Here is a 27,061-nt window from a genome sequence, read left to right on the forward strand (position 1 = left end):
CATTTTATATTCCAAAACGGATATCGACTTAGGTTAGGTTAGGTGGTAGCTGCCCTAATAAGGGGAGCTCACTTGGACAAGATGAAGGTCCGTTGTGATACCACATGCAATAAAATAACGGTAACGTAGATATAGCTACTTAGAGAATCGTTGGGTAGCAACGATAAAGCTCCAAATGATACCGATCTCAACTTTGGATGAATCCAAGTGAGTCGCGACCAAAGTACTTTCGCCTAGTTCTGGCAAAAGCTGGGAAATCACGCATAAAGTCATTGGGTGATTCCACCTCATCATCCTCCATACAGCTACAGCAGGATGGAGTTTCCAGTATATTGAGACGTACCGCATGGATACGCATGGGACAGTGCCTTGTCAGAATCCCAATGACCATTGATAGGTAAGCCTTAGTGAACCGAATTATTTCAGCAGACGTCCTGCCATCCACTTTCGACCAGAAAGATCTTGCTACCCTGCAAGACGTGGTGTCCGCCCAACGTTTGCTGAGCTGACTCGAGGTCCAGCTATGGAGGAGCAATCAACAGGTGGCCAGCGGAATCCCGAAATCCCTACAGCCATCTTCATCCGGTTCAGTTGTACCGATGCGGGCTAAGAGATCCGCTTGACAGTTACCCGGGATATCACTATGGCCAGCGACGCAGACAATCGGGATTCAAGGGGTTGTGTAGCGCAATATATAGCTTCTCTAACCCAATTGTCAACCTCGCCTTCGAGCGGCGAATCCCGTTTCACTAACAGACGAGGCTCTGGCGACCCCAAGCTCCTCATGGAACTTGGGGGTGGGGAGGGAGGGATGGCCTGAAGGTTTAATGTGGCCATATAAATCGTTCCCGAGATGGTCGGGCCAGCACCTTAATGGTGCTGTGTTACCGGAGCGTATCGGATCTGTATCCGACAAAGGACCATCACATCGATAACACTCCCCAAAGCCTTCGGGGAGTGGCCTAATCGCTACAACAACAACAACAACGCAGACAGTCTTAATTTTAAAATAATTCGATGCAATCGCAAGCGAGGTCAGGCACTGCCAGACCAGCCTCGATCGCATTGTAGTTGAGCTCAAGGCTTTGATAGCCACTTGGTTATCAGAGTAGATGTTAAATTCCCTAACCGTAGTAGCACTGGATAGCATTACATCCACCGCATCCTTAATCGCAGCAACTTCCGCTGGGAATATACATCAGCCAACTTAAACTTGCGGCTTACATTTAGCTCTTGACAAGAGTGGGGGTCTCTTTTCCTTTCCGTACAACTTCTACCCATCCGTGAACAAGTTAACCGGTCCCAAGCCCCAGATAATTTCTCTTCCTCACTCCTCTCTCGGTGGAATGACAGGGGTGAAAGTTGTATTGGGCGCAGTTATTGGCATACAATAGTCCGTCCTGTCTGGGGTAAAGTCGAAACTGGTAAGAAGGCTAGTGTCCGAAGTCAGAAAGTACATAGCCCATATCACGAAGCCTGACTAACGACCGCGCCGCGACCACCTTTCCCGCAATATCTACTGGATATATGTCCAGCATGACATTCAGTCCCAAGGTAGGTGTTGTTCTGAGAGCGCCACTGATACCGATCAGCGCCGTCCGTTGCACTGACACTAACATTTTGGAGGTGCTCGCCGTGTCCAGTGCTTTCCACCAGACCCGCACCCCATACAGCAGAATCGGTTTGACCTCCATCTCATAAAGCCAGTGTACTACTCCTAGCGAGATTCCCCATCTCTTTCCGATAGCCCCCCTTCATCAGTACTAAGCAACCGCGGCCTTCCTGTCCCTATCTTCCACATTAGGTCTCCAGTACAGTTTCTTGTCCAGAACAATCCCCAAATATTTAGCCTTATTAGAAATTACCGACGGTACCCCTCCTGTCGAGGCAGTTCTGAAATCGGGCATCTCATATCTCCTTGTAAAAAGAATCAATTCCGCTTTTGCCGGGTTGGCCGCCAATCCACATGAAGGCATGCTGTGAAACCGACAGTAACCCCCGAGGAATCCTTTCCCATAGGTACGGGTCAATCAACCACTCAAACGTCTTAAGAAGAAATAACGAGAGACTGATTGGCCTGAAATCCTTAGGTGATACATGAGAGTTTCTGCGGGCCTTAGGAATGAATATGACAAAATCGACCGGTAGATAATTGACACTATATTTTAAAAATAATGGAAAAAAGCTGCCACCTAATTATATCCCGTACTACATTTATTTTTTTGTTCATCTCGAAAATAAGTTACCTATTCGCTGACCGACTGCACCCGTCAGACACTGATATTTTTACTTCTCATTTATGTATACTGACAAGCTCACACTGTCTACAAATATTATGGCTCCCTGACGGCTGGATAAGAGTCGGAGAGAGTTCTATGTGATACTAATAACGGATCGACCGTTTGCTCTTTATAAAGAAACCGCTCTGAATCACTATCATCATTGCGGCTGGTATCCCCCTATCCTCCACCTTATCTTGAAAATTAGTTTAAAATTTTAGTCAAATTATGTCCAAGATAGAAGTTTTTTCCAAATGGCTCTCAAAATATGCTCTCTCCTCACATAAATACATAAACAGCAACATAGAACAGCTGATATTGTTTTGTTGTTGTTCTTGTAATGGGCTGGTAAATAGCTCTACATATACATATATAATAGCACTAAAAACAACAAGAGCAACGACTAGAAAAACACATAGCTGTATTTTAAGCAGATAACACGTGTCTTGCATTAGTGCGAGAAATCTGAGAGCGCGAATAATTGCAAAGTGAAATACAAAGTTTACGAATTCTCCACCCAACAGTGTTACGCAATCTCAGTTGACCACATAATAAAAGCAACAATAACAAAATGTATGATAAAAAATACTAATACATGCATAAAACAAATACACCTAGAAAAATAGCAATAAAAACAAATAAAGACATGCGTATTAATAATAAAAAATACGGAGAAGATTTAAGTAAAGCAGAGCAGAACGGCGAATGAGGTAAATGAGAATGTGATTCCTAATAATTGTGTTTGTGGGTGAGAGCACAAAAATTTAAATGGGACAATTTAAAAAATGCCATTTGTGTTCATAACAGCAACCATAAGCGCAATATACAAACAAATAAAAATGTCAACAGCAATAAATTTAAAGTGTCTGTAGTAAGAGCTGGCTAGGGATGGTTGGTAAAAACGCATGCATTCACTCACTCACACCAAACTCAAGTCATACTCTAAATCGTATCAGGACAGAAGCTCACAAGATAACATACGAGGAGATACAATCAATGCATAACCGTTGTGGGCGGATGGTGTCTGACAGGGTTAGAAAGAATGTGTAGAGAGGAAATTGAGGTGAATGTGTGAGTGATAAGCGTAATATGATAATATAAAAGGTGTAATAAATGCTACCGCAATACATATAATCACTTTTCGTACAGGTGTAGCTACATTTTCCATAGAAAATAGTCTCAGAAAAGAAAATTTTGAGAACTAGAAAATCTAAAATCTCTCTCCCTCTTTTTCAGGCAAAACCTCGATTTATTACGACAATGCGTTGAAATGTCGCACAGTAAATGCTCCACCTGGCATATTATGTATCAATCCCTATTGATAACCTCGCTAAGCCAGTGCTGGAAGATGCCGTCCTTGATGAGTTCCGAGGTGTACGAACCTACTAGGCTCCTGGGACATTAACAACCGTTAGATGCCATTCTAACACCTGTAGTTGCCCTGTGTGTTCTGATTCTCAGGAGTCGAAAACATGGAAAGGCTAAGTCCGGTTACTAAATTTTTTTGCAAACTTGTATCGACTCAAAGAGCCGCATAGCTTTCAAAGAAAGCTAGTAATACTTTATTTGCTGGGGGCCAGAAGACGCATACATATGCACGTGGTCGATAGTGTCACAAAAACTTCTGCTACTACTTCACACACCATTTTAAATCCTTCTATTAGATGCCACTGAATATTTCATATCACGCTAAAAGTCTCTTAAAAAGCATGACCTTACCACGCTATTGCCGTACCACTGCAGATCGTTGAACTTTTCTTAACACCTTGTCCACCAATACCTTGAGTTCTGACCTCTGGTTCCATTTTTTTTTTTTCTAGCATTATTTTCCACTTATACATAGATATACCAATATGCCAGGATATGACATGTACGCAACACTGACTAAACGCCACTCCCAACTTGGTCGAGGACACTTTCTTAGACGTTTTGGCCTACCAATCATTTACAAATTCCTTAACATGCACATCGCTGCAACGTAAAGCTTAACACCAGATAGAATTTGCGAACTTTTTAGGGCTGTAATGTTAACACAAAATATCAAGACGGCACCAAAGGAATGGGCGACGGACCCCTAGTAATCGCACCGTGCAATTCAATATGTTTAAGCGCGAATAGATAAATTCTTAGTGGCATAGAGGCATACCGTGATCTATTCAGCTGAAGGTATGAGATTGCGATTTGCAGAGAAGTTACAAAGGAATTTAAAGCAAGGAAACCGGAATTGGAAATGAAAGCGAAACCTAGACCGCACTTATAAACTGCTCTTAATCGCAGTCGATGTTTACAGTAGCAAGTGACATACGCTCCTGAATTGATTGATTAGCCGACTTCGTCACCACAGGGACCCGAAAATTTATTCCTTTTATTAACTGGGGATGTTTCAGCGTTCCATCAGATTTCCCCCCTTCCGACTGATGCCTGAAAAAGGCTGCGGCATGCTTCATAACGGTATGTACGATACTTAAAAGGAGTTCAACGAAATATTTCGCGCTTTGCTAATCCTCACAACCAAACTGTATGAAAAACTACCTAAGGGCCTTCAGCCACTACAGCTATGTGAGTAAATTTAGGCCAGCAGGCAAGCCCATGTTGAGCTCAACAATACGTATCTCTTCGTATCTTTTTTCGGCAGCTTGTGAAGCATCTTTCAGTAGATGAGGTCAGAAAATAAAGCATCATAGAGGCGCACAGATAAATCGGAAGCTATACAGAGGTCTAAACCTCCAAATCCATAGGCGCTTATGGTAAATACATGCTTTTGTCGAAAAGCTCCAAAATGAGGGACTCGTATACCAAGCGAATGTCTACAAACCCATTTTGCCCTTCTTTGTTATTCCTGATAATAAAAACAGAAACATTCTCCAATCAAAGAAAAACGCTGTACACACGTGTAGTAAGTTTTTGACATGCCCAACCAAGGCGTGCTACTGCAACACAAAGAGATATCATCTCCTCCCAAGTGTCTTAACTGCTCAACCTCAAATTATCAGAGCTAGACTCAGGCTTCTAGGCTAAAAATAATCAGAAATTTACCTAGTCTCTCTACCTTTTTTACAGTTCGCCATTTGGTTCTGTCAAGGAATTGGCAGATGAGACAACAATTGGCAATTCCCGGTGTTGGCATTACGCTACCCACGGTCAACCCCTCCTCAAACGTGTTTTTGTTTCACGCCCTCGCAACTTTTCCTTTTCCTTTGAATTTCTTTAAAATATTCAAATGAAAATTTTTTAACTGATCGTGCCCATTAAATATAACAACATAAAAGTTCGAAGCGTTATAAAACGGCAAAACGTGCAGCACTTATAAAGCACCGCTGCAATACATGCAATTCCAGAAAGGTTTTGCTATGCTATTTTATCACCAAATCAAAATTCTAAATTCTCTGTTGGCTACTCTTCACATCAGGATTCTCAAATCAAATTCTCAATAAGTGCCTATTTAAACATTTTTCTGCCACTTATTGCTTGTGTGCATAATCAATGCATCGCAACACTTACTTATAGCTTATAGACACATATACACACATACAAACGAACACATCTGCATTAACCTGAAAAAAATGTGATTAGTCTAGGATGAACCATGAACTATTCGCAAAGGAGTATGCGACCAATGCCAGTTTTGATCTCTTTGCATAAGTTTGAACTCTTCCCTTTTGTCTGAACATGTCCTATGAAAAGATTAATTGCACCCATTTGTGCCCGAAAGGGATCGATAGGATCAATGCCCTTTGTACCCATATGAGCACATATGAAGACTAGTCCCTTTTCGTTTCAATAAGGACTCAAATATGGTACAGTCGCATTTTTCATGGCAGAAACACAATCGAAGCGTTTGCGAAGCCACCAAATCTATTTTATGTAAGTGTTTGGCCTCTTTTCAAAAAGGAATAAGAAATATTCTTAGAAAATGTAACCCTAACTCAGGCGTAGTCTTTAAGTCCTAATAATTTAGGTTCGGTATAAAAGAAAGAAATGGTGCTAGTAAAATCAACAATTCGGATCTGTTGTTCTTGACTTAACGGAGATTCGGTGAAATTGATCGAATTATGGTTAATTCGACCGATTTCTTTGTCAAGCGAACAAATTAGTTTAGTCATTTCAACAGAAGAGAATTTGTCGCTCTTAAGTTAACAAAATTTACAGATTCCTAATCAATCTATCTGATTTTTCTGTTAACACAACTGATCTCACTGGTCATTTCAACAGCGAACAACAGTCAATGCATAAGCAAATTTAGAATTTTACGCTCACTGCGCTCTCTACTTTGTACTTATGACGATGGTGCAACCTTGTTAAAAACAAAAACACCAAAATAAGATAACCAACCACACAAATTGGGCAACAAAAAACTAGTTTTTCAGTTATCAATATAAAACGACAAAACCCGTTTTTGAATTTACCTACTGTACATTACACTGCAAAAAATTATGCGATACCGGGACAACTATTTATCGGGTACAATTTTTCAACTTCTCCTCCAAGCGAAACGCAAAATCGAGCCCTCTTGTTGCAAACATTTTGTTTGAACGAACAGGAATTTTCCGAAGTTAGTAACACTTTGTTCAAGTTTTTACGAATTTTCACTCACGTGAACGAATACAATAAGATAATAAAAACGTCCTTTTTTAATCTTTTGATGTTTCCGACAGCATAAAAGTTTCAGTTGTTTTGGAATCGCTTCAAAATAAATAAGGTGTTTCGAGAATTAAACTTGCATAATTACATGTAAAGTTACTCCAGTGGTGAATTACCTTCCCGCGATTTGATTCTTTAGTTTTCTATAACGTACAAGTTCTCTATTTAAAATGAAACAATCAAGTAAGGCAACGCTACATGCGAGAGAAGAAATTGAGAATGAGATGCAATTGAAAGAATTGAGAATCAGTTTCGTGACTACTATTTTCATTTCTATGTGAAACGCGAAGTGACGCGCGGAGAAGTTCAAAACTATAAATTAAATAAATTATAAAAATTAAAATTTGTTGAAAGTGCGTTTAATAAAACAAACTAATAAAGTGTATAATGTTTAATGTGTGCCAGCATATTTGATGTACGCCCATTTGAAGTTCGGTTAGTAAGTACATACATACATATGTACTTATTTGTCCGATTTTTGTTTTAAATTCTAAGGAAATGGAAACATTTTATATCAAATGTGCGTACACAAATATATGTAAATATAATTATAATATAACAATATGATGAAAGTTTTTGAAGAAAAAGTTGAAATAAAGTTCTTGAAACCGACGCCAATGTGGTTTAACAAACGGTACAGTGACGTTATTTTCGCTAGAGCATGTACTAACGCGTGTGTGAATATGTATGTAGCAAGCATGCGTATTTATGTATTCATATATTTACGTATATATATGGCAATATACTGTCGTACAAAGCTGTCGATGGTAATTCGGAACAAGTTTTGTTTATTTGAATTCAGATTTAAGTTATTATTATTTTAATTAATATTACTAAATATAGCAATAAAATCAGTAGAAATGAAATGTACTTATGTATAATTTATACAAATAAAAAAAAACTACGTAAGTTTAAATATATATTTATCCGGCTTTTATTTTTTCCACAGGTATTAATGTCATATGAACAGAAAACTCTGTTGATGTAAAAGTTTACGCTATTAATCTAGAAATCTCTGTAATTTCTATGGCTTTCGCTGTTAGTCTCATCTTAAAATAAAATCTGTTAATTTAACAGCTTGAACTGGTAATTTCAAAAGAACAGAAATCCCTTTCATATTAACAGTTTTTATTGGAATTCTTAGAGCGACAGTAATAATTGTTAATTTAACGAAACTATGGGTAAAGTATAATGAAACACTTTTTTGTTTATTTGACTACTAAAACGGTCAATTATGAATCAACGGTTTGTGCGCAGTTGATTCAACATCTTGTTGCGATGTATAAAAATTGACAGAATTCCGGTTGAATTTACCCGTATTTTCATTGATTTTACCAGTCTTTTTCTTTCAGTGTAGGGCTCCGCATTTTTCTTAAAAAATTCGATTCAATCACCTGTAGTCTTATTTCTTAAAATGTGTTACATAGATTTCAAACTGACTAATCCCAACTATACCCGAAAGGGACTAAAGAGGATCAATTATGCCCAAATGTAAACAAAAGAGATTAATCGGAGACAAATCTCTTTAGGGATTAGTTGCACGATTTTTTGCAGGGTAGTATGAGATTTGCTGTAAAATTCTAAGAACTTACTTACATTTAGCAGCAGCTGTAGGTTCACTTCATACATTTTTTATACAGCATTTTACTGCCAAGCTCTCAATACACACTTGAGAAAGACACCGTATACTCTATAAAGGCATCAATAACAACAACAGTATTAACAGCCATTTGTCGCATTACAGGTACAAGTGTCACACAGTTGTCAAGTAATTGTCAATGTGATTACTGCTGTCACCAGATGTTTGCTCGAAAATAATCTAATAGATACAGCTGTGTATGGGTATGCAAGCATATGATGCAGGTAGGGTACATGTTAGTGTGTTGTTGTAATGCGTATAATATATCCTGCCCACTTGGGTTTATAAAAGCTGTACTACAATATGACTTTTCAAGTACATGTATACTCCAGTTAATGATAGCACAAAAAAAGTATGCCAACACTTGGCTAAAATTGTTCTTTAAATTGTCATACGCCTTGCAACAAAAGACATAGAAGATGCGACTGCTTGGGAGAGACTCATGTGTTTCACCGTAGGCGTGAGTAAGACACTTGGGAAGCAACAACTTAGGAAGAAAAACAACGGCCCTAGATGCCGCTCCAAACCAAATCATATTTTGCTAAATGTTTTGAAATTTGATATCAAAAAATATTTCATGTAATGCCGACGAGCGTGGAGATCGCCCCGCACTAGCCTTGTGAGAGGAATTCACTTTCTGAAGTGTTGTTGTTGTTGTTGTAGCAATAAGTACACTCGTTTTTGGGGAGTGTTATCGATGTTGATGGTCCCTTGCCGTATAAACATAGATCCGGTACGTTCTGGCAACAAGCACCATCAAGGTACTAGCTCGACTATCTCGGGAACGATTTAATATAACCACATTGAGGCCAAGTGAATGCGAGGAGCTCAGAGGAATAATTCCCGAAAGTGTTCTCAACAAATCCGACGGATGACTGAAGGTTTGAAGACTCTAGTGGCTTCCTGCGGGAATGATAAAAATCGACCTGGTAGCCGATGTACAGAGTGTACTTAAGTTGTGGAGGGGAACACTTCTTCTCATTGCTAGCTAGTGAGGGAGAACACGACGAAGAAGATACCCCAATCGCAGATAATGTAAAACACGTTCCGGCACACGACTATGATGAAGTTAGAATGGCAATATCCCGGGGCGAAGAGTTTCTAAAGAGCATGCATCAACCCTTAGCCATATCTGGCCAGATGAGCGCATTTCTCCAGATTGAAGCTTAAGCGTACTCTGACAAATACAAAAGAACGACGTTCCAGTAAAATCCTGCCAATTACCGCGGAATCAGTCTGCTTGACATGGCGTACACGGTTTTAACTAGCGAACTGTGCAAAATACTGAAGTCCATAATCAACAAACTAATTGGACCTTTTCAGTGGGGGTTTAGACCTAGTAAATCTACTATCGACGAGATCTTCACAATGCACCAGATACTGCAGAAGACACACGATAAGAGAACCGACACTCGCCAATTTGTTGTCGACTTCATAGCAGCTTTTGACTGCGTGAAAGGAAGTTGCTTGTAAGCTGCTGTGTCTGAATTTAAGTTTCCTGAAAAAGTAATAAAGCTCTGCCCAATTGACGTGGAGCAACACCACCAGCTCCATAAGCATTGGGAAGGATCTCTCCGACCTATTCGAAACCAAACGAGACTTCAGACAAGGCGTGTGATTTCTTAAACATAATGCTGGAGAAGATAGTTCTAGAAACAGAACTAAGCAGTGATGATACAATCTATTATAAGAGCGTTCAATCAGAGTATGCTGATGATATTGATATTAATGGCCTGAACAAACGCGCTATGCGTTGTGCCTTCGCTAGATTAGACAAAGAAGCGAAAAAGTGGGTCTTGAGGTAAATGAGGACAGGACGTAGTACTTGTGAGAGCGGAGATGGAGAACTTCTCTTGCCAACGAAAACTACTTTGAACTGCGTACGAAATTGTAAACTAAAGTTCTCTCTCGACAAACAAAAATCACGCTCTACAAGTCGCTTATCATATCGCTACTGATGTTTGGCTTGGAATCATGAACGATGTAGAGAAAAGGTGAGATGGCTCTTGGGGTTTCGAGAGAAAAGTTCAGGCCATTAAAGGATTTTTTTATAGACACTCGTGTTTGAAAGCAGCGAAGAGGAATTCCCCAACTCAGGTGAAGAGAAGCAGGTGGAGGAAGACTTGATTTCTGCTGGTGGTGCTATATTTAGAGAAGTATTTTTCGTTATATATCGCAAATAAAATAGAAGAGTTTAGTTGCCAATTCTTTTTTGGAAAATTTTGTTGGTATTTTCAAAACCACAACTTTCGCACTCTTGATTTTTTGCTTATTGGAAATTCCTATAACAATTTGGAATGAGTGTCTCGACATGAACCCTAGCGGACAGTTCAAAGATTTGTGAAAATTGTTGAGTCCACGTATAAAACAGTTATAATAATTTCTTTTCTTTTCGTATCATCTTATGTATTATTTCTAATTGCTGGTTTTATGTGCAGGTCCCTTTTCCGTTCTTATTTGGAATCCAAATCTATAAATAAAGGTTTGGTTGTACAGATGGAGATTCGTGCTATTAGCGTGCTTTGGGCATTATTTGTCGTAGTGCTTTTGTTAAGCTATATTTTATTCAAATAATTTGTTAAAAATAAACGATTGTGAGCACATAAAGAAATCTATTTGTGCTATGGCACTATTGTAAATATTTGCACTGCATTACTGGCAGTTGCTATCATACGCTAGATGGCAGTGCAAGCTGTAAGTTTTAATTGATTGATAGAACAGCTGATTTTTGTTGATATTTGATAAGCGAATTTTATATTTGTTGCGCGAGATGTGCACAGGTATGGCTCGATTTACTTAATAGAACATTTGCGGTATTTTTAGCGTTACGTTTTGTGCTCTTCCTGCGCTAATTGCCACGACTTCTAAGAATTTTATTTGTTCCTGTTACCCAATCACGGTTTCTAATAAGCTTGCTAGATAGATATTCATAAAATTGTTCAAAACTTTAGTTTCCCTTCTTTTAATTATTCGCGCTTTCTTTTTTTTTTTGCTATACCATTTTTCTGCTTTCTTCCAATTTTTTTTATTTTTTATTTATTTATTTATTTTTTTTTTTTTTTTGAGTTTTCACACTTTTCCTTTACCACTTTACAAGTCATTAAGCGAAAACAAGGCATCCAGCTCCACCAACAAACATTCCTACTTGTCAACTTCGAGCGCCCCACCTAACAAAAGTACCGCACCACCTAAATGTGCACAAACACTTTCACACCTTCATAGCTGACTCCTCCTGAAAATTTTTGTTACAACACGCGTAAAATATGAACACGTACTTGCATACATACAGAGATGCGTACCTTTTTACTATCACACACACACATACATACATGTTTTTGTAGCCAAGAAACAGAATAGGCAAAGCATTAAATCGGTTTTTTGTTTTTAACGTTACTCCGAGACTGTAAGTCATACACCCGCACTTTGTGCGGTGGGTGCAGCCTGGCATAATGCACGAAGTAGTAGCCAGTGACGTTTTGATTGTTGTAGTGTGTGTGTGCACATCGAATGCTTTGTGCTTCTATGTATTTGTGTGCCTCGTTAATATCCCTTTCACACACCCAAAAATTTGTATTTTTGGTTACACGCTTGGCATGCACGGTTTTGTTTTTGCATTGAAAAATTATTTCTTATTGTTTTTGTTAGCATTTTTCTTGTTTTTTGTATTTGTTAGTGTAGCTGTTTTTTGGTCTGCCTACCCTATTACTTGATTATATAAAAAAAATTTTTGGATATTTTTCACCACCTACATATTTCATTTAAATAACTGAATATGGAAATTTTAAACACAAACCGGAAATTTTTGAAATTTACTTACTTTTTCACAAATCTGCTTTCATGCGTTCTTGAAAAAGTTACTTTTTGTATCACTTCACTGAAAATAAAGTTACAACGCACTAACTACAACTATTATTCCAAAATTTTGCTAAATATTTATTTAAAACACCAAATTTCTTTAAAAAATGAATTCACTACAACGCATTAGTTTCAATTTTTTCTAACACTTTTTTTTTTTTTTGTTCAAATAAGTATCTACACTTTGTTTTTAGCACAACACCGTTTTTTGACCGTCCGTGTATTTCGGTGCGCGTTTTAGTTGCTGCTATTGCGGCACGCGACTTAATTCTCCGCAAAGCACGATACTATTACCTACTCAGCACCACGAGCAAAGCAGCACAGCCAATCAGTTATTATTTAAATGTGTTTGTAAATTGTGTCCTTTGCAGCAAGTGTAAGCGTGTAAGCGTGTGCAAAAGAGAATTGATGTTAAAAGTGGATAAAATGAAGCACGACCGCAACTAAATAACATCTGTCTTTGCAACATACAACAAAATATATAGCGGCAAAGGCGGTAAAAGGAGCGCAAATAACAATATAATCGTTAAAATAATCGGTCGGTTAGTCGATTTATACTTCGTGTGTGCGCACATGACATGTTTGAGAGCTTTTACAACTAAGCAAAAGCTTTTTACAAAAAAAAAAAAAAAAACAAAAACAGGAGCTTTTATATCTATGCCTTCATTTTGAAAGTGAAAGCAAGTCGCAAAAGGATTTACTAACTACATAGATGGAGCGCGTAAAACGAGTTGCTGTAGATTTGAGCATAATATTGTTGGTATGGTGCGAAGCTTTTAATTTCTTTGAGAACAATGGCATATACAAAACAACTCGATTTATTGAAGAGTTATACTTTCACTCATATATGAGAGAGCTAAATGGCAACCCTGTGCTGACTAAAGCGTTTTTGCATTTCAAGTAATATGATAAAGAATTTGTGAGTAAATACAACTATTGTCCCACTACCAACGCTCACTCCTTGCTACTTTTAAGTTTTTCAAATTGCCAGATGGTTTGATTAACGTTTAACTTCTAACCAGAAGTGTATTTTGACTACTTAAGTATTTTTTTACGATATGGAACGTTATGTTATTTTATGTCACTTTAAGTTATATTGTGTTATCTTATATTACGTTAAGTTACGTTATGTTATGTTTTGTCACGGTATGTTATTTTATGTTGTGTTACTTTATGCTATGTTGTGTTATATTTTGTCATGGTATGTTATATTATATTATGTTATTTTATGTTATGTTATTTTATGTTATGTTGTGTTATTTCATGCTATGTTGTGTCATTTTTTTTTTGTTCAAGTTTTTTGGAAAAATAATATGCGTTATGCACCAGCCGGCATGTTTTAGCCTGTTGTTGTTGTAGCAGTGCTTCGCCCCATCCAATAGGTGCGACCGATCACAAATTGTCATCAATATGCTCTAACGGGAGTCCAAGGAAACTTGCTGCTTCAACAGGGGTGGACCATAATGCGAGGGGTGTTAGAGGCGTTGGTTCCACATTACAATTAAAGAGATGGTTGGTGTCATGTGGGGACAAATTGCAAGCAGGGCATACATTTTGTATGTCGGCGTTGATTCTGGATAGGTAAGAGTTTAACCTGTTACAGTATCCAGATCGAAGTTGAGCTAGCGTGACTCGCGTTTCCCTGGGGAGTGTGCGTTCCTCTTCCGCAAGTTTTGGGTACTGTTCTTTGAGTACTGGATTCACCGGGCAATCCCTGGCATGTTTTAGCCTCATGCTATGCTATGTTATATTACGTTAAGTTATGTTGTGTTATGTTATCTTATATTATTTTATATTATATTACGTTTTGTTATGTTATGTTTTGTCACGACATATTTTATTATATTATGTTATGTTGTGTTGTTTTATGTTATGTTGTGTTATTTCATGGTATGCTGTGTCATTTTTTGTTCAAGTTTTGTGGAAAAATAATATGTGTTCTGCACTAGCCGGTATGTTTTAGCCTCATGCTATGTTATGTTATATTACGTTAAGTTATGTTGTGTTATGTTATATTATATTATTTTATATTATATTACGTTTTGTTATGTTATGTTTTGTCACGACATATTTTATTATATTATATTATATTACGTTATGTTATTTTATGTTGCGTTATTTCATGCTATGTTGTGTCATTTTTTTATTCACGTTTTGTGTAAAAATAATATGCGTTATGCACTAGCCGGTATGTTTTAGCCTCACTGCGAGACTAACGGCGTGTAGAACTTCCCAATTTCCCGAAAGGCTACCGACTAAAATTTAGGCTCCCACGGCTGACGAAATACCCCGCATTACTTCGGGTACAGGTTGCATGCTAATTCAGCTCCATGCCAAACATATGCGCAGACCGTATCAAATCTGCCACTTCGGCAGGTCTTTCGCTGTTCCAAGAAGTGCTCGCATTCGAAGAGGGCATGAAGGTCGATTTTCCCGTGTTATCGCTTCAGCCATGCGCTGTTGTTGTTGTTATAACCACACGAAAAATTTGGGGAGTGTTATCGAAGTTGATTGTCCTTTTCCGGATGTACATATGTAGCCCCGGTGCTTTCCTGTAACAAGCGCTAACTAACTAAATTTGCTACTTAGCAATATCACTTAGGTAAAAAAATTCCAATAATCTGCATCATACTCTTACATAATAATATAACAATGCTTTAAAAATTTGAGCGCTTTTCACGCTGTGAGTAAGCTTTTATTAAGCTTTGCTCATATTGAAATAGGGGTAACATTCTCGTTTGCAAACATCAGGCTAACTGCAACATAACGCTGCTATAATTTCCAACTTCCAAGCAAATTTTATATTAGATATAAGCATATATGGAGAACGTGCATGAAATGAGTCCTAAATTCTCGCGACGACGTATATAAGTACCTTCTGCGCCTAGAAGTATGCTGCATACACAAAAAAAATGAGTAAAGCGCAAGCAACGAACAGAATTCGTTAGATAGTTTATTGAACAGTTTTAAGGATATCGGAACATACGAAAACATTTGTTTATCTATGAATGCTTGTGCGCAGTTGTGCAAAAATTGTTTTGTATTTTGTTTTTTTTTTTTCCTATATTTTCCTCATGTCTTTTTGCTACACTGAATAAACATATTTCCGTAACTTGAAAATTTCCGGCTAAAAAAAATTAAAGCATACATTCATATGTTTACACACACATGCATATACATCTATGCAAGTCAAGTATAAAACGAAAAACTATATATATTTGAGATATATTCAGTGCAGAAAGTAACGCTGAATGTGCAGCAAGTGAGTGAGTGATGTATGAACATCAACCATGAGTATGCTGGTGGATTATATTAGGAGCGTACAAAGGCAAATGCAAAAGCACTCCAATATGTAGTAATTAAGCACCGAATGAACTTTGAGGCAAAAACAATAACGACAGAAAATGCTTTTAGGGGAATCATTGGTTATTGCAAATATATTGTAATATGTAAATGCAAAAATTTTATTTTAGTGCACGTGTTGGAAATATAAAAAAATATATCTCAGCATTTAGGTGATTCAATTTTGAATTTCCCTACATATCATTACAATTTGACTACTCTTTCTGACTAAATAATGAGTTAACATACAATTGAACAAAATAATCAAATATGAATACTTTTGATGATGAAAAACTAAAAAGCATTTTTCGATCACTTTTTGGAATCATTTTTGAAGTCCTTTAATGACTAAATTTTAATATTTCATAAAAACCAACAAAAAGAATAATCAAATATGTTTACCTTTGATGATCAAAAACTGAATATAGTTTTTCAATCATATTTTGGAATCATATTTGAATCAAATGTGTTTACTTTAGGTGATCAAAAATTTATAATCATCTTTCATTCAGCTTTCTGAATCTTTTATGAATATATTTGTTGATTGAATAATGAATTTTATACTTGTTGAAATTTTACTTTCCAATTAAAATCTTATTTTTTTCACATACACATATTTTTTCAATCATGTAGCTAAGAAAAAATATATAAAAATTGTATTATTTATGCAAAAGATATTCTTCAAGACAAAAATAATGTAATGCTGCTCGTGAACGAAGATTTCCCCAACCATTTCTACCCTTCAGCTTCCCAGAAAATACATAATGATTCGACAATACATAGCTTGTGAGCTATTTGAACCCCAGGTAAGTGAAACTATCTTGACATAAATACCTGGATACGGCTTCAACATCCTGCATCGTATCCGTATTTTAAGATGCAGACGATAATGCTAATGTTGGATGTTGTAGTCGCAGGTGTATATCGGTCAAGTTTGTTTGCGATTTAGCTGTGGTTCGAATAGCTCACTTTCGCATGCTTTCTTCGCCTGATGAAATAAGATTATTATGTAGTATCCTATTTTCAATGAGGTATGAAGAATAAATGCATTATAATGGCATTCAAAACTGATTCAAAAATCTCAACCAAAACGATTGAAATATATTCACGAATATGATCAGAAAATGACTGTGAAAAGCAGCCAAATATTACTCTAAAACTATTAAAGCTCAATTTTACAATGATATCAAATATGAATAAAAAGCGTTTCGAAATAGGAATCATAAATGATTATTCAAGAATAATCACATTTATGGTACATTTTCTACCGACGATACGTTAATTTTCGAACAGAAAATGCTTTTAAATTTGAACGTTTTTAATTATCTTGGGGTATGATATTTAAATATTTTTTGATCAAAATTTTCAAAAAATGCTGGCTGGGTTGGCATTAAAAGTAGTTACTCACCCGTAAGAAATTGGTCTAACCGATTTATAAGCGATTTTGCAAATGTTTACTGTACTTAATTCTATATTATCTATCTGTGGACATGCATGAGGATCTGACAAGGTTGCCACCTATTTGAAATTTATAAAAAGTTTAATTCGTTAGACCAATAATGGCATGAAACGCTTGTTGCTCAGACGTTGTCACTTATTTGAAATTCTTAGAAGAATTTTTATTCTCTTGGTATGCCAAGTAAGGAATCAACATTAAGCTTACTCACGCCGTAATTCCACAGATTTATTTTGAAAAAGGGTTGCCACACAATTAAATATGGATTATTGCGTACTATGTTATATTTTGGTTGTTCATTTAGTCGATTTAATAATAATAATAGTAATAAACCCAACGGATTAATACCCTCCAAAGCCCGCCCATGCGACACGAGGGGCGCATCCGCATGATGCACGGAATTTGTTTTTGACGAGTTGTTGATAGGCGGAGGTTTGTTAAGCGTCAAGATCTAAAACTGCTCAGCTACAGAATAAAAATCATCGGCTGAGTATTATACACATAACAGTTGAAAATTATACATATAGTAAATTGTTAAACAAGTTAACGCTTTTAGCATAGAAAGATTTTTTTATGTTTTTTTTTATTTTGTTATGAGTTAAGATAGGATAGGACAGTTTTCCTTATAGCAAAAAGTGAATCCGCTATATCAAATGAATTCGAATGAGAGTTAAAATCATCACCAAAACACCGAAAAGGTTCATTTAATTCGAAATTAGTTCTACAGTGCCTCAAAAGAAGAGGTTTTTATATCTTGACACTCGTGATAGGACATTGAAGTTTACTTCGTTCAAAACAAAGGGGCTAGAAATTAGGCCATTCAGTAGTTTAGCCATAAATAATACGCCTAGCATTTCTCTACGACTAGCGATAGTTGGAAGATTGGTAAGCTTTAACCGACTAGTATAAGGTGTAAGATTATACGCAGAGTCCCAATGAAATTTCCTTAAACAAAAAAGTAAACATTGCTTCTGTATTGACTCAAGCCTATCTGCATAAATATTATATATATAATATATATAAAATGATATCGCGGGTCCCAGACAATTGATCCGTATTCTAGTATCGGCCTAACAAATGTGTTAAAAAGGGCTTTGGTTACATAAGGGTCACTAAATTCTTTAGAACATCTCTTCACGAATGAGATAGAACACTTCTAGCCTTATTGGCAGTAGTCATAATATGAAGGTTGAAACTAAGTTTAGCATCCATCGTGACTCCCAAGTCAACCAAATAATTTACTGATACAAGACAAAAATTATCAATTACGTAAGAGACTGCTGACAAAGATCTCCGAGAGAGGCACATGAATTTACATTTAATGATGTTCAGCGGCACTGAATTCGCGTTGCACCAAGCCACTAAGCAGTTTAAATCCGCTTGAAGCAAGGGACGTTCTTCAATAGACGCATAGGACCTAAAAAGTTTTACATCATCAGCATACATTAAAATTTTGGAATATTTTATTGTGGTACAGATATCATTAATAAATAGCAAGAACAGAATTGGACCGAGAAGACTGCCCTGTGGGACGCCAGAGGGAATATTAATCACATCTGAAAGAGTATTTTTAAAAATTAGTTGTTGCGTTCTACCGCAGAGATACGAAGATATCCACGGGGTGAGGCCAGGTTGGAAGCCAAGTCGATCCAGCTTGTGGATAAGTAAGGAATGGGAAACTTTGTCAAATGCTTTACTGAAATCAGTGTAAATAACAACGGTGTGAAGCTTTTCTCTAAATCCATTAGAAACATGAGTTGTGAATTCAAGTAGGTTGGTAATGGTAGATTTGCCTTTACAGAATCCATGTTAAGAGTCTGCAATCAATGTAGAAATGGAAAATGTTAGCTGATCGGTGACAATGGCTTCAAATACCTTTGGGATGGCAGACAATTTTGCAATTCCTCGATAATTCTCTACACATGACCTACTGCCGTTTTTGTGGAGGGGTATTAGAAAAGATTCCTTCCGAGCAGTAGGAAAATACCATGTTTTAGGGACATGTTGAATAAATCAGTTAGGGGATGATAAATGTGTACAGCGCATTTTGTGAGAGAACATGTGCGAATTAGGTCAGGACCGTATTTATAAGATTCCTTCAAAGACGTTAAATATGTAAAAACCTCTTCTGGAGATATTGCTGGAATATTAATTGTGTTAAGTGAGTTAATTTGATACGGGTATTCACTAGACAAAGAAATTAATTCAGCGGAATAGTTAGATTTGAAAAATTTTGCAAAGAAGTTAGCAATATCTTGATCGTCGCTAGAGAAATCATCACGGTATTTCGTACCAGAAGAAAACCCTTTAACCCTACGTTTAGAGTTCACGAAATCATAGAAAGCTTTCGGATTGCAAGTTATTTTCTTTTTCATCGCCCAGAGATAGGTATTGTAACACTTTTTGTTTAAATTAAAAAAAATATTTATGACGCAATATAGAGTACTTCATGTAGTCGGAGTGTGAACCCGTCTTCTTGTACAGCTTGAAGGAACGCGATTTTTTGTTTTTAAAAGATTTCAGTTCTTTGGTGTACCATATTTGGACTAGTTCAGTGGAAACACGTTTACGCTTAGGTACATGTCTTTCCAGAATAGCGTGAATGATGGCATTGAAGTCAGAAACGTTTTTGTCAATATCTGCACCGTATTTGGGCCAAATTACTGTAGATAAAATTTGGCTGAGTTTATTTTAATTAGCCTTCGCGAATTCGAATCTAAAACTAGAGCCGTTTTCTGTGGTAGTGCAACTCCGAGAACTTTCTTCCATTTCGTAAACTATTTCCAGCGAAGGATGTTAAGAGTCCTCAGGCACTGTAAGAGGGTCACCCCTCCTAAGGATGGATTTTGATGTATAATCAACAAATACCAAATCAAGTACCCTCCCGAACATGTTTGGAACTATATTTATCTGTCTTAGGCAAAGTTCAGTTATTTCGGCTAAAAAGTCGATGCGGGAAAATTTTGAAGAAATCGGTACAATACCATGGTCGGAGGTGGTCCATGATACGTGCGGACGATTTAAGTCACCCAAGACAATTATAAAGTCAATAGGCTTTAACATTGAATTGATATATTTCAGTAACGAATTATGATTCATATAAACCGAGGTATCTGAAGACGGTGGGATATACCAAATGGCAATATAGGTAAAACCTATTCCCAGCTGGATTCTAATGCACTTAAACTATTACTAAAATTCTATAACAGGTAAATTAACCTCAGCGGAAGGTATAGAAGAATGTACCACGAACAAAACTCCACCTCCAACTCTGTTCAAGCGGTCATTTTTATATATATTTTGTAATCATTGCAAAAAATCTCCAAATTAAAAATATGAGGCTGTCACTAAGTTTCAGTAAAAGCGATGATATTGTAATTACAGTTAAATGATTTCAAGTACAGTTCAGCTAGTTTGGTGTTTAGGCCTTTTACATATTGATAAAATATATTAAGTACAGATTTAATATTAAGTTTTTTGCAGTATTATTGTTATGAGGAACGGTAGCAGGATTACGAATATTAATGTTGCGTCTATGCTCGAATTCACGCACAAAGGCTTCGGGTGGCCAAAATGAATTATTCAAAATTGTTTCAAAATGTTGCGCGGATACGTCAATCCTAAATGATCAAATGCCTCTAGGATAATTAAAATGAAATTTACGAATAGTCACATTTTCAGATTTAAGTTTACTTATGAAGTACGACTTCAGGTCCTCTTCTGTAGTGTCCATCACGAATCTGGACACGAAAATCGACTTTTTAATTGGGAAAGTAATCAATCTATTAGCCGCCGGTTCAGATTCCGCAGAGGGGTTTTGGGGAACCTGGTTCCTTTTTGTGGAAGGTATGGTAGAAACAGCTGAATGAGCCTTCGATTTCGATGGTTGAACTGCTAAGGGACTCGATGAGGACAGATTTATCAATTCAATAGTTGGGGGTGGAAGAACTGGAGGTGGAGGAACTTTGGGATCAGCATCCATAGTCGGAGCTGGAAGGGAAACATCGATAGGTCTACGACTATTGTCCTGAATGTTTACATTTGAGTGTTTGAAAGATTTAAATAAGCTCTCATAATGCTTAAACTTCTCGGATAAAGCGGAAATCTTTCTGCCTATTTCAGAAAACCCATCTCGGGCCTGTTTGAAAACCTTGAAAAGATCAATTTCGGTAGGCCTACATTTGAAACAAGCCCAACGTACTCCCTTATCGTTATCGTTAAGTGCGTCAACCACTCGTGCTGACAAACCGGCACACTTCATATGGGCAAGCCCATCGCAAAGCCAGCATGCCAAGAAGGAATGCGATTCACTTTTTACTAAGCAGTTTGGATATAAACACAACATTCTTAATAAATTTAAAGAGGGTGAGGAATAAATATATATATAAATGCTACAGAAAACCGAGAATTAATAAAATAGGAAAAGTATGAACATTAATTGAACGATAGCACAACGGGTTATACAGAAAAAATACAACAGTTTGAAAGTAGCTGTTAGAAAGATATTCGCTGTATGAGCATTTTCAGATGCACTGTAATAACACCGAACAAACCGCACAAACAGCTGTGACACTGAGGAAAGAATGTGCACGCAAAAAATCAAAATTAAAAACAAAAATACACTATTGAAAACTGAAGCCTATCAACAGCAACAACACAATGCAAAAACATTCCGCAATTCAGCTGCAAGTAAATATGTACATATATGTATATGCAAAATTGATGAAAATTTTAATTTTTAATATTAAAAATTTAAGTAAAAGCAATTGAATTTAAATTTAATTTCTCAATTCAGCATACACAATTATTGCACTTCACCAACTATGTGAACAATAAAACTATATTTAGTAATATTAAACACTATATTTATTGAAAACACAAGAGCACAGATAAAAAATCAACTACACAGCTTGACGTTTGCGATTTGGATGATTTTTTTGTTAGCCGTATAAAATACATGCTATATTTTTGGTTGTCTTATATATCTGTTGCCATTCAGATAAGTTCTATAAGCTTGCCAACTATTTTTGAATGTGAAAAGCAATTATAAAGCAACTAAGGACGGGACTGTCTTCGGCTGTGCCGAAGACTTTATACCTTCCATGAATGGGGCTGAACAATAATCTTATAAAATATATATAGACCACCGATCTCTATGATTTTTTCAGACAACAGTATATGGTATATACATAAACATTTGGTGAAATATGAAGGTTCTAGCTGTTAAAATGGGGCAGAAATTACGAAAAGCTTCTTATCTGAACAATCGGTTGTAGGGGACATATGTTATATATACGACCGATCTCTTCGAATTTTTCAGACAACAATATGTGCTATATACGTAAGCATTTGGTAAAATATGAAGTTTATAGCTGTTAAAATGGGGCAGTAATTACGAAAAGCTTCTTATCGTAAAAATCGGTTGTGGGGGATATATGCTATATATATACGACCGATTTCATCAATTTTTTCAGACAACAACATGTGCAATATACGAAAGTATATGGGTAAGTTTGAAGCATCAATCTGATAAATTGAGGAAGATATGAAAAAAATCCTTTTTTCTGAAAAATTCTTATCTGAACAATCGGTTGTAGGGGACATATGTTATATATACGACCGATCTCTTCGAATTTTTCAGACAACAATATGTGCTATATACGTAAGCATTTGGTAAAATATGAAGTTTATAGCTGTTAAAATGGGGCAGTAATTACGAAAAGCTTCTTATCGTAAAAATCGGTTGTGGGGGATATATGCTATATATATACGACCGATTTCATCAATTTTTTCAGACAACAACATGTGCAATATACGAAAGTATATGGGTAAGTTTGAAGCATCAATCTGATAAATTGAGGAAGATATGAAAAAAATCCTTTTTTCTGAAAAATTGGTTGCATATATGCTATAGTGGACCGATACGGCCGGTTCCGACAAATGTCTAATCGGACACCTTAATACACCCGCACATAAAAATTCAAGATATCTCAAAAACTGAGGGACACAAGATGGCTAAATCTACTCAACTCTTTATACTGATTATTTCGGTATACTTATTGGTGGATTTACCTATTTACTTTAAGGACTTACAATTTTGAGATTCGTGACGAAGTTAATATATATTTGTACCATACATTATGTACATACATATATGTATATATACCATTTCGTTTTCATGAAAGGTATAACAAGCCAATTTACCGAAGTTGCACCGCAAAAAAATTATTCATGTAGATACAAAAATTGGGAAAGAGGAAGGAAAGGAAGGGGAAACGTGAAAAGAAAAGGGGAAATGGAAGGAAAAGAGTATAGAAGAATAACCGAAAATTTAAGATTGGAAAAGAAGGATTGGTAATCATGCTGATAATATTAGGGAGAGGGAAACAAAATTATGGACAAAGACGCCGACAAACACAGTCGTTGGGTATCTACACAGTTACAGTCACTGTTACAAGTACAATTGCAGTTACAATCTATTACCAATGCCGTTCACGCTACGTTACCATCACTGTTACGGTTACAACAGTTCGTCAACTAAATTCTCCATTTTCTTATTTTCGATATTTTAAGAAGACAGTTTTAAGAATTTTGAAACTGAAAATATGCTAATAAACTAATCTGATCGCAGAGCCAAAAATCAACATTGAACCTTACAGTTCAGCAAAAATTGCCGAACATGGCCACATTCAGATGTGACCAGCTGCAATTAGTTAAAACCCCTTGAAAACCAACTGTCGGATATGCAACCTACTAGAAAACCTGTTGCTGGTATTAGAAAACCTGTTGCAAGAAGCTGCTGAATTTGAGATGCGTGAATGGCCTTATTATTTTACTTACCAGCCCAAGACACCTGCGCAAAGTCAGCCTACAAACTCGTTATGACAATACGAAATACATGTTCGGTAGACGCCCACGGATGACAGTTTCTTCCGTTTTTCTTATTGTCAGTTCATTGCCAATTATTGACTCTAAAGCGGCAGTTACTCACGAACGTACGTACCAAAAACGTGTCAGCTGAGTGACCTATCTTATGAGTGTGCAATGTAAACGAAAACTCACCGACGGTCAACGCACGTACGTACGTAGCGCGGAACGTAGAAATCAAAACAATTTTGATTTTTTCCGTAAAAACGTATCAGCTGATCGCTCTCTCACAAGACAGAGTTGCCTATTAAACATTTTGTGTGCTAAGTTTGGACCAATTGCAGTTATTATACAAAAAGACCTAATGATTCTTTAAAATTTTGTTGAATTATCTTAAAATTAAGGTTACAAATAAATGAACTAGAAATTCTTATTCAATATTTGTTTCTACCATTTGAACAATGAAAAATTGTAGTTCCAAAAGTTGATGTTTGCATAAGCATGCATGCAAACTGGTCAATGGCAACAGTGCTTTGCTGTAAACAATACACACACAAATATGTTATGTACATGTACACAGACGCACACATTGATTCCTACGGGCTTGAGGGTTCGGTCAAACGTGTTTCGTACGAAAACGTCCGTACGTACGGCGCACGTCGGTGGGTAAGTGCCGATTTATTGTAGATAGAAAAACAGTTATAGGTAATGTTATAATTATGCTACTAGTTTAGTTATGCTACTAGCTTTAGCAATTCACGTCGTACATTGAGATTCCTTGAACAAAACATAAGCAGAAGGCAAGAAAAACAATTACTGTGACAAAGGGAAGAAAATGAATGCATATGTATATATGTACATTGATGGGTTTCGGAAGTAAGTAGGAAGGATGTGAATTAAGTCATCAAGCCGAACAATGGCCAATGACCACACAATTTATAACAAAAGCTTGCGTGTATATGCGTATGACTGCTTGAGTGTATACATATGTATGAATATATATGTATATATGTAAATTTGGGTTATACATATGTATGTATGTCTGTAGCTTCGTAGAAAGATAATAACAGGCTGTACAATCCAATTTATCCATATACGTCGTTGTTCCTTTTGTGGGTCCAGGGTCACTAAGACTCTTACCGCCCAGTCATTAATCCCAAATTTTAAACAATTCATCGGTTTAATGGATTTTCCGAACTTTTTTTACTAAATTGGATACCTGTTCGGTTTAAATTTGAGACTTAAATAAAACTAAAATCTCTCAATTATTACAAAAGAAAACCAAAATGTTTTAATTAATTATAGAAAATTGTTTCAAAGCAATGATTCAGTAGGTAGAGCACACAACTACGAGTTTATACTTCGCAGGTTTAAATATTAAACCAAGCTCTGCGCACTCATTTTAAAACAAGCCGGTATAATTTGAATTTGAGCTCAAATTTTTTTATTGAAAGCAAAATTATAGTTGAGTTATTGGTTTGTTATCACCGTGTCGACAACTTCTTATTGCTTTCTTTTCGTCTTGCTGTCAACGGGTAACAGGTGTGTCATCGATTTTATATTGAGTGTTATCGCTATCGGGCGGCCACCGTGGTGTGTTGGTAGCGGCTACCATACCGAAGTCCAAAATTCAATTCTCGAGCAAAGCAACATCAAAAATTAAAAAAACAACTTTCTTCAATCAGAAAAAAGTTTTTCTTAGCGGGGTCGGCCATTGGCAATGATTTGGCAAATACTACGAGTGTATTTCTGCCAAAAAAAGCGACTTAATGAAAACAGCGTAAAGTAATTTGTAGGCAAACCCAAAAGAAGCAAGACGCAAATTGGAAGTGAAGTTCCGCCTAAATCTCTTCGGAGGCATATCGCTCCTCATATCTATTTGCATTTATTTAATTTTCTCTCGGTAATTGTTTCACAAAAGAGCGATGTCAAAGGTTTTGTGGAGTCTTATCGATGTTGATGTTTCTTTGCCGGATATAGCTCCGACAATCCTATTTCTGAACACAGAACCAAGCCATGCAACTGTAGAGGCTTGTGTTCCGTGTCCTGCCTTCGTTTCATTAAGTAAATTTCATTAAGAGACACGTTTTACATACATCACCCCATAACCAAATATGTTACTCATACGCCATGTAGAACTAACTACTCCATCATTTTGCCTTGACAAACACAATCACAAGAGTTTTTCCCCTTGTATTTACTGTCTACTTAGCCACAAACTGCGGCAATTACTTAGCAACTTACATGAGCCTTTCTTTTGAATTTATTATGCAAGATGCAGTTTACAGAAGAAATAAAAATTAAGAAAATCATGAGCACACAAATACGATTTCAATGTCACGCATACGGCGTGGAGTGCAAGCAAAAGCCGTATGTTGGTGTGTGTGTACGTATAGTGTACATTATACTAAGTACAACAACATCATTGTATACATTCCAACTATATAGTAAGAATAAAGCTCTTAATTTGAACAAATAAATAAAATGTAAACTTAAATAAAAATCACACAAAAGTGTATTAGATGAACGCAAACGGAATGAATGCGGGAAAAGTAGAAAGCACTTTTTCTTCGGCTGCCACCGTGGTGTGATGGTAGCGTGCTCCGCCTACTACACCGTATGCCCTGGTTCGCACCCCGGGCAAAGCAACATCAAAATTTTAGAAATAAAGTTTTTAAATTAGAAGAAGATTTTTCTAAGCGGGGTCGCCCCTCGGCAGTGTTTGGCAAGCGCTCCGGGTGTATTTCTGCCATGAAAAGCTCTCAGTGAAAACCCATCTGCCTTGCAGATGCCGTTCGGAGTCGGCTTAAAACATGTAGGTCCCGTCCGGCCAATTTGTAGGGAAAATCAAGAGGAGCACGACGCAAATTGGAAGAGAAGCTCGGCCTTAGATCTCTTCGGAGGTTATCGCGCCTTACATTTATTTATTTTATTAAGAAAACAACAAAATTCCAAAATATCAACTAAGAAATAGTAATGCAT

The 27,061-nt window shown here is 36.7% G+C and overlaps 1 protein-coding gene across 21 annotated transcripts in view; it reads right to left on the reverse strand.

Moving 5' to 3' along the window:
* The window catches only part of Nckx30C (solute carrier family 24 member Nckx30C), an 849,440-nt gene that overhangs the window by 416,889 nt on the left and 405,490 nt on the right, over nt 1–27,061 (reverse strand). For 14 of the 21 annotated variants that reach the window (XR_010949321.1, XM_067764400.1, XM_067764398.1 and 11 more), the window contains exon 1: nt 22,013–22,151. The exons of 1 other annotated variant lie outside the window; for it this stretch is intronic. The gene's annotated coding sequence lies outside the window, so the exon portion shown is untranslated. Of the gene's footprint in view, nt 1–12,376; nt 14,408–17,164; nt 17,275–22,012; nt 22,152–27,061 lie in introns of those variants that run through there. 6 more of the 21 variants (XM_067764391.1, XM_067764392.1, XM_067764395.1 and 3 more) reach the window with 6 other exon arrangements.

The sequence above is a fragment of the Eurosta solidaginis genome, chromosome 2 (genome assembly GCF_040869045.1).
Source record: "Eurosta solidaginis isolate ZX-2024a chromosome 2, ASM4086904v1, whole genome shotgun sequence".
Taxonomy (NCBI): Eukaryota; Metazoa; Arthropoda; class Insecta; order Diptera; family Tephritidae; genus Eurosta; species Eurosta solidaginis.